The sequence below is a fragment of the Amphiprion ocellaris genome, chromosome 14, assembly GCF_022539595.1.
Source record: "Amphiprion ocellaris isolate individual 3 ecotype Okinawa chromosome 14, ASM2253959v1, whole genome shotgun sequence".
Lineage (NCBI taxonomy): Eukaryota > Metazoa > Chordata > Actinopteri > Pomacentridae > Amphiprion > Amphiprion ocellaris.
This window is the reverse complement of record NC_072779.1, coordinates 6,750,447-6,759,418: the sequence shown is the minus strand read 5'-3', so window position 1 is coordinate 6,759,418 and position 8,972 is coordinate 6,750,447.

Here is an 8,972-nt window from a genome sequence, read left to right as displayed (position 1 = left end):
CGACACTGTAAAAAACAAGCTTGCATTTCATTCTTGTTTCATAAATGGAAAGCAGAAACGAGCAGTGACCATGAATTCTGAATGGGACAAGCAGAGGGGAAGAGCAGCGAGTTGGGATCGATTTAGGTTTGGTATATAAGAGAGCTCCTTTTTATGAAGGCTAAATATACAGCAAAGTGTGGCAGTCACACTTAACCGAGCTGAATGCATTTCTTCCTCTACCCCCCCTCCTACCCCAATCCTCCACCCTTTTTCTCATCCCTCATTTTGTTCCTTCCTCTCTTCTCTTTACCTCCTTCCCCTCTCATGGTCTCTTCCTCCTTCTCTGCTGTCTCACCAGGTAGATGAGGTCCTTGATCAAACGGAGGCATTTATGTCAGTGTCATGCTGTGGAGCTGAATCAAGCTACTCGAAGAAATTAATTCACTCCAAACAAACTGAAAGTCAGAATAGTTAGTCTTTAGAAGTAGGTCAAGGGGAAGACGTGGAAAATGATTCAGGGGTGAGTGCTCAGCAACCCTTAGACTGTATGTACAGTCGGATATTAATTCAGTAGCTTAACAGAACTTTAAAAGTATGTAGATGAAAACAAGAAAATAAGTAAGCAAATAGCAACACTCAGTGTTTAAGTCCCGATTTCAAAACAGCCCACAGAGCTGCAGCTAATCCTCTATTTTGTAGCCTCAGGCAAATACATCACCATATTCAAATGCCTCCTCTGGACAAGATGGTAGACAGTTGTGGGGCCTTACGCCCAAACCACTCTGTCTGATGATGAGTCCCATGGAGGGAGAGACTGGCTCACATTTTCACGTTGTCATAGTCTGACCCACTTTTCTGGGTAGTCACATGAATATAATGACAGAAGATGGTGGACAGGAATCAATGGCCATGAACAGAAGCGTCATATACACGGTACGTACCATCATGGCAAATAAAGGCTCAATCTCATTTGATGATATTAAGACTTATAAGGATTTGATAATATGATAATTACATTAAATGCCCTGTAACCATTTTTTCAATTAGGTTCTTACCAAGTGACAAGCTCTGAGGCTGAAAAGTGAAACAATCTCCGAAGTGCCAAAAGCTGCAGTTTGTCCAATGGCGATTTAAGATCGGCTCAAACAATGAGTCAGTGCCAGTAGACCCCTCTATTAAAATAGCCAACTTCACAGCAGAAATAATGTTGAAAACCTGGTATAGGAAGCAGTTTGGTCTTTATTACATCTTTCCACATCAGTGTCAACTGCATGGGGATAAAGTTTTATGGAACTTAGTTGTTTTAAAGGCTTAAATCTATGCATAATTCAGGGCATGACAAGCAGTGACAGAGGGGTGCCATCAGAGTATAGTCCATGGCCTGGAGATGGCCTCGCTCCAACTCTTTGCTCATTTTTCAATTAATCGGGAGTTAAGAGAAGCCAGGCATTGCCAAGATGATGAGAAATCATGTTGAGATACCACACTAAGCTTCAAAACGTGATGTCACGCAGGGTTTGCCATCTGAATATACAGTCAGCACTTATACCATAGCCAGGATCGACAAAGCACTTTACAGTGTTTCTCATTTACCCATATACATGCACATACACTCCTGAACCACTTGTGGGAGAGCTACAATGATAGGCAAGGTGTTTTCCATCAGGAGCAACTTGGGGTTCAGTGTCTTGTCAGTTACTATTGGCGATGCGGCCGTAAATTAACTCAAAATCAAAAGCAATCTAAAGTGCTGTGCTTATTTTACATTAGAGAACCACCTTTGCTATTTGTTGTGCACTTCAGTTGATGTCACAAACATGCGTGAGCAACATTTGAATCGAAATGTAATGTGAAAGGTGCAGCGTTGTTTGCTTTTGTTGTCAGAACACTACCTATCAAATCTAGTCAAACCACACACCCACATAGTCTTGAAGAGGCAGACTAGCTGTGTTTCTAAATGTTAAATTCCTAATAAACAATAACTCTTTTTTTCCTCTCTCTGAACTTTAATTTTGATTAGTGCTTCATCAGTTACAGATCTCCTGAAACACAGTTTCAGGGGATTTAGAATACAATGTGATGAACTTCACCGTTAAAGCACTACAGATGACAAAATTCCTTACACACATTTTGGAGGATAATGCAGTGTGATTGTATCCCCTCAGTATAATTGCACTGAACAAGGATTAAACCAAAATAGCATCCATCCTCGATTTGTGCCTGTGCCTTTTTCCGTGTATCACTTTCAGTGTTACACATGTATGAATGGGTTGTATATATTGTAAGAATCGGCATGATTTTACATCACATTAACTCCTTGAGGTCACAGGTAGGCATGAACAAAATACTGCAGCATGTTTCGAGGAAAGTGTGCCTCACTGTGTGAGAATGGAACATGGTTCAGAGGTTACACATAGGTGATGTGGGGATGGAGAAATTTATGCAGATCATGACCTTTCTGGTTTGAAACCTCCCAGGTTGTTATAATGCAGGAAAATTAAGACCTTTTGGCTCTGTCTCGCTGCAGTAATGGCTTGTCTGGCCGTACAACAACAGAGACAAGTAAAGCAACATGACTGGAAGAAAAACAGGCCTGTAGATCGCATGGTGGTTTTCAGGTAATTAGTGTGAATCCTTATGGAAATTAGCAAAAAGCTATAGCTAAATACCTGTACATGCAGCACATTTACTGCATCGGTTCTGAAAATCCAATATAACGACACAGATCTGAAGGTTTTTCATCAGGGGAAGTAACTTTCAATAGGGCCTCCTGAAAGCACCCCATGCAGCATTCAGGCGACTGTAATGAAGCCAATCACTTTTAATTTAGCTTCCCTGCCTCGGCTCTGTGATGGTATAATTGGGTTACATAATTAACACTTGCAGGAAAACAAACCACAGCACTTCTATCAGTGTCTTGCAGGAGGACGAGGAGCTAAGAGCTGTTGCTGGGGGTCTGATGAGGTTGCTTGTGTGACCACAGGGGAAGAAAGTGTAGCTGGGCGCTGACAGCTCTCAGGCTATGCTGTGCCGGAACTGAAATGGTGAAAAGTGGTGATGAGATTAATGAAGAAAGGGAATGAGAAGAGGGGGACAATGGTGAGATGGGATTAGAAGGGAGGAGAGTGACGCAAAGTAGAGGCGAGAGATTGGATGAGAGAGGACAGGAGAGGAGAGGAAATTGCTCCTCCTAGGTGTAATTGGCTTGAAACGTTACATGCAAAAATAAATGTTTGAGCTTAAAAGGTCACCATCAAGTTCTAGTGGTATTAATAACCCTGCTTGTTTGGATCTGTCTTGGTTTTTCTTCTTTTTTTTTATAAACTGCATGCTTGTATACAGCATATTTTCAAGTGGAATCTAAAACATCAGCAAAAAAAGTAGAGTTACAAAGAACTGAGGACTAGAATCAAAGCTAGAAATTTTTTTTTCTTTTTTTGCAAAAGAGCATGACACTCCAAACGAAGCAACTTTGAAATTAGTGTACTCATTAGCGGAGGAGATGAGCACATATTAATAATGAAATCCCCATATGCAATCCGTAGTGGAGGACTGGTAGATGAAGGAGAAAGGGTTGATGAAATAGAATGCAAGGTCTTCATTAAGCACAGTGACAGCAACCTGCTTTCAATCTGCAGGGAGCTGGTGCTCAGGGACGGCCTGTGCTCTGAGGCTATGACATGCGGGAGAAGACTGTGGAATTTGCTTTGAAGCTCAACGAGACGCGGAATTGCGGCAGCGTCGGACAAACTTTTCTGCAGATTGTCTAGCGGAGGAGAGAAAAGGAACAGAGAGAGAGAGAAAGGGAGCAATCAGTCGTCACTCTGACTCTGCAGCAGAAAGCAGCCAATCAGAGCCCAATCAAAACCTCCGCTCTCGGGACATCAAAAATAACGTACAGTAATTCACAAGTACAGACCGTAGAGATTAATTTCATCATCATTTCATCAGCAGTAGCTTTGCTGGGGAAGCAGAAAAGTTAGTTCAGAAGCATGACTCAGGTTTGAACTCCAAAGTTACGCCGGTCCTTTTACTTTCACTGTCCAAACATCGTATGTGTTATTTGGATTTTTTTAGCTGTTGACTTTGCTATGCCAGCACCCAAGTTGTAGAGTTGGCATTTATAGGATTAAACATTTTTTTTATTTTTATTTTGATATCATTCTTTGGAAGAGTACACTCTGACTCCACTGTACATACTGTTATATTTTTAAACACCATAACTCACTGTGGCAAACGTGTTGCTAGTTTAAAAACCTTTTCAAAGCCATTATTATATTTATATGTTGTTCAGTATGTCCATTTACTTATTTGTAGAAAGCTAATTAGGTGTATTTAGACCTTGACTTTTCTTGGATTTAATAGTTTGAACCACAAGACATTAGGCAGCTGGTTTAATTTATTATTTTATATGTCGAAGATGAATTTACAACTACTTTGTGCATAAATCTATCTTTAGTATGTAGACCAGAAATTAAGGCTGGTAGTTTAACTTATTGACAACAATCACAAATGCAGTTACAGTATTGTGAATTTCCCCTGGCGTGGGGAGAAATAAAGGACTTGTCTTATCTTATTATTCAAAAAATTTGATTTCACAATAAAATAATGAAATTAGATATACAGTAACCTAATACACTAAGTAATTGGCACCATATTGGCAGTGTTAGCAGCATGTTCCACAGTTTAGTCCTAAAACAACTCAAAACTTTGCTTAGTTTCAGCTGATGATTTGAAAGCTACTCACTCTGTCTCTGTGCCACACAAACAAATTTCCATTTTTCCGAGTACTCTGAGGACTACCAGTCCATTCTGAGTTGCAGAATTCAGTCTTGTCTTTGGAAAGAGTTATATAAATACACTGATTCTATATTCCACTGCGCTCAGCCGTAACAGTTACAGTTTGTGAGTCAGCAGTAACAGCTGTACATATTGCGTATGTGTGACTGTGCCAGTGTACCGCTTCAGAGTTTGACAACGTGTGTGCCTTTGTAACAATTTAGTTTCTGTGTATATATTTTGTGTTTAACTATAAATCTCTTAAGTGCTGTGCGTTGCTCATGAATCAAAGGGCCATGACTGCTTGTTTGCTGTGGCAAATGGAGTCTGTTAAAATCTGCGTCAGGTTTACACCTGTCGAGGAGGACTTTAGACTGATAATCTGCTCAGAGACACGACATGAAAAGAGAGGGTGGGTGCTTGGAGACGGGAAGAAAGAACAATATTTCACACTGATCAGAGAGGGAGAGGAAAGGGACAGGGGAGGACAGATTTAGATACTGCAGGAGAGATAGGGAGGACTTGAAAACAGACAAGTGAAAGACATGACAGGCATGAAAGACATCTGGGAAGACAATGATACCCAAGTGTGAGACGCTGTGGAAATGTCTCAAATTCATTTTGCCAACTGTGTATTTATAATGCTGACCAAAACTAATTTAAACTCTGAATTCATTTTACATAACATTATTATAGAGTCAAACTGGTCATGATTTGAAAAGACACAGTAAATTGGGATTGAAATGCATTTGGATGTGTAGGGGTTGTGTTCAGTGTTTGTTTACCTGACAAAGCTGCCACACAGTAGTCTCTCTGTGTGTACATAAGCGTTTTGCCTGCATGCCTTCCTCTCAGCTGCTGTCAGGCCTCATTATTGACAGACAAGGAAAGAGTTAGTTACTGATGCGCTGCCCGCTGTTGTCTCAGCCTGTATGTTAGGGATTGGAGCAGCATGCCATTAAGTTAGCCCTGAAGGGATCGAGAGAGAGAGAGGTAGAGACTTTTATGTACCCATTAGCAGTGTTGTAGCCTGTGTTGGATGTCAGCTGGTCAGAACACGCCTAGTGTTTGTGTGTCTGAGTGTTTATGTGTTGCTCTATCCTCAACGTCTTCACTTAGCATCATTCATCTTGATGAGAATCACCAACAGGATTCTGGCATTTATGCAGTCGATCTATTTTCTTATGACAGCGGACAGCTGTGCATCTTTCATTCAGTGATAAACTGGCCTTCAACCAGGGAACTGCCCAAATGCAGTTATGTGAGAACGTAATGTCATCATATTGTCGCCTCTTTTTTTGAGATATTTGGACAAGGAAACATTTAATCCTTTGTGAAATGGAGGTTTTAATGCAGATAATATGTTAGAAATGTTGTTGCCCTTTTTATTCTTTGTGTAAATTTTAAGAAAACAGATCAGCCTGATTAAAAACGCATTAAATCCATAAAATTAGAATCAGGGGTTCCAGATTAGGTGTCAGTGATTAGAACCTTTGACATCTAGTCTTTGCTATTCTAGTGTCTGATGTTATCATACCAAGACCTAAAGCGCTCTTTAAGGCCTTCAGAAACGCGTGTGGATGCCAATGAGTGTGGCGAGGGATTTAAAAAGATCTCCAAATAATTTATTACGATTATTTCAGTCATTTCACTACAACAGCCAGTTTGTCCAGAACTGATTGCATCAGCAAATTCAGTCTAAAAGCTGTATAATGCAAAAAATAAACCTAGAAGCAACCTACAGTTTCGTAATCGAGCCAGAAAAGGGCTTTGCTGTCCAAAAAGGACATTAGAGAAAAACTACAGTTTGCCAATGAACATAGGTCAGACAAATCATCAGTTTTTTGGTGCAGCTCAAAGACTTTGTCGTAGCTGTTAGTCAGGGTGGTGGGAACCTATGAATTCTTCCTCATATCAAAGAGCACTTGAAGATTGCTTGAGGCCGTCTGTCCAAATCTTGAAGTTGTGCTGGAAATGGACCTTTCAGCAGGATAGTATTTTTAAGCACATTAACAAATCCACCAAGGGATAGCAAAAATCAAGAAATGTAGGGTTATGGAAAAGCTCAGTCAAATTTACAATTTTAATCTTTTTTAAAATGTCAGGTGGTAAATTTGAAATGTTCAGTACATTCAAGAAAAACCTTAAATATCTTGAAATTGAAGGAATTTTGCATCAAAAATCTTAGCAAACCAGCATCACAAACTGATGTGCAATTATGCAAAATGCGCACAGGAAACCATTTGTTCTGCGTGGGCAATATTAGCTTCTGAGGCCAAAGGTGTACTTACCTTTTCCGCAGAAGACTTTCACACCTATTTAAAAAAAAAAAGAAGCTAGTTTCTCTTATACAGTTAGTAAACATACTGCCTTTATCCATCAACACTGTTTCAAAGAGCCCAAAATGTACAATTTTTGCTTTTTTTTTTTTTTACATTAATGTAACAGCTACTTCTCTGTAAATAATTAGCAATTTTTTTAAAAAAAGTTCAACATGAATTTACAATCTAATCACTCAAAAAATATCCATCCATCCATCCATCCATCCATCCATCCATCCATCCATCCATCCATCCCCTCTCACTTATTTTGCAAGTATTGATACTATATATAAGTATGCTGCATCAGTGGTTATGCATGTATGTTTAACCACTATTTGTGTTTATTCACTGTAGTAACCTGTTAAGTTCCTTCATCCTTCACATGTTCTGCCACTGCAGCAGCTTCTACAGCTTCTTATCCTAGACTCTCCTCTAATATTGTCAAATGGCAGACATACTGTTAATCACATCACTAATCAAACAACTGCTTTCTGGACCATTGGCTGGAAACATTTGTGAACAGGCTTGACACGGATCAAAATGCCTGTTCAACCTGTGTTTGTAGTGTTTGTAGGTACTTTTAGTAAATTGATTACAACACACACTTGAATCTTCTTCAGTGTAAATTTATTTTGTTAGTTTATAGGAGCATTACTTCTTGTTGTCTTGTGCATGTGGCCTGTTTAGCTCAAATTGAAAGTTCTGAATATATACAAAGAGGAAAACCTCATTCATACTTTACATGCATGTGAACATGAGTTTTACACTTTATCCTAAGTCTGTTAATCGCATTCTGAATATGTCAATGATCAGTAATTACATGTTGATTGTGTAAACCTTTCATAGACGTTTCTCTGTTTGTAAAAATGTGATAAAATGTGACATCTGTGGACATACCAGAGGAAGAAGAAGTGTCACTGAATGTTGACAGTCACCCGCTCTCCTCTCTGCTCCCCCTCCACTCCCTTCAACAACGCCACAGCGATGAGGGAGAATGAATACAGTCACTGCAGCAGCCTCGAAATCCTGTTTGAAGGGATGATTTTCTTCATGGTTCAGTCGAAAGATGTCTTGAGAGTCGCTACAAAAAGGGAAGTGTGAAGTCTTCCAAGTCAGTGTTAATGCGGGCACTTGGGTCAGAGAGCCAGTGGCACTTGGAGTGGGCTCCCCGGAGAGTGTGGCATTGACAGCAGTACCCAAAGCACTGTGAAGAAGCACAGACGCTTGGCATTGGTGCAGTGTCTAAGACAAGATTGAGTGTCTTTGGCCACAGGGGATGAAACAAGCATACTTTACAGCAGTGCGCTCTGTTGTAACATATCATTTTTGGATTCCAAGAAAAAGTCAGATTTAGAAGAGATGACGACCCTGTTATTGGAGCCGTAGTTAGCTGCTTAAACACCAAGCATCTTTGGGACAAACTTAACACTGAAGCCATTACAGCTCTTATGTGTCAGGAGCTTGTTTCTGCAGGATCAATATCTATAGTACAAACATGATGTGTTGGCACACAGCACACTTGATGACAAGTGGTTTTTAAAAGTTAGACACAAAGTTTTACAGCACTGGTGAAAGCTCAGCATGCTGGCAAAACATTGACCCAAGTTTGTAATATTTCAGCTTTTCCTTCTTGAGTGTTGTAACCTGAAGTCAAAGTGTATTTGTGTGTATCTCAAGTCCCCTGGTACAATGCTTCAAGGTGAAAACGTCAATTACTTGTGATGAAAAGAAAGCAGGAGGGGGATATCTGAGACAAAATGCAGAGCTAAGGTGAAACACAGTCAGGTGGTAGCTGTCGTGGTGCCGCCCCGAGGCCTGGATCTGTACAAGATGTTCCTCCAATAACTCTCCCCATCAGCACAACTAGTGGAGGAGTTTAGCCTGAAGTGT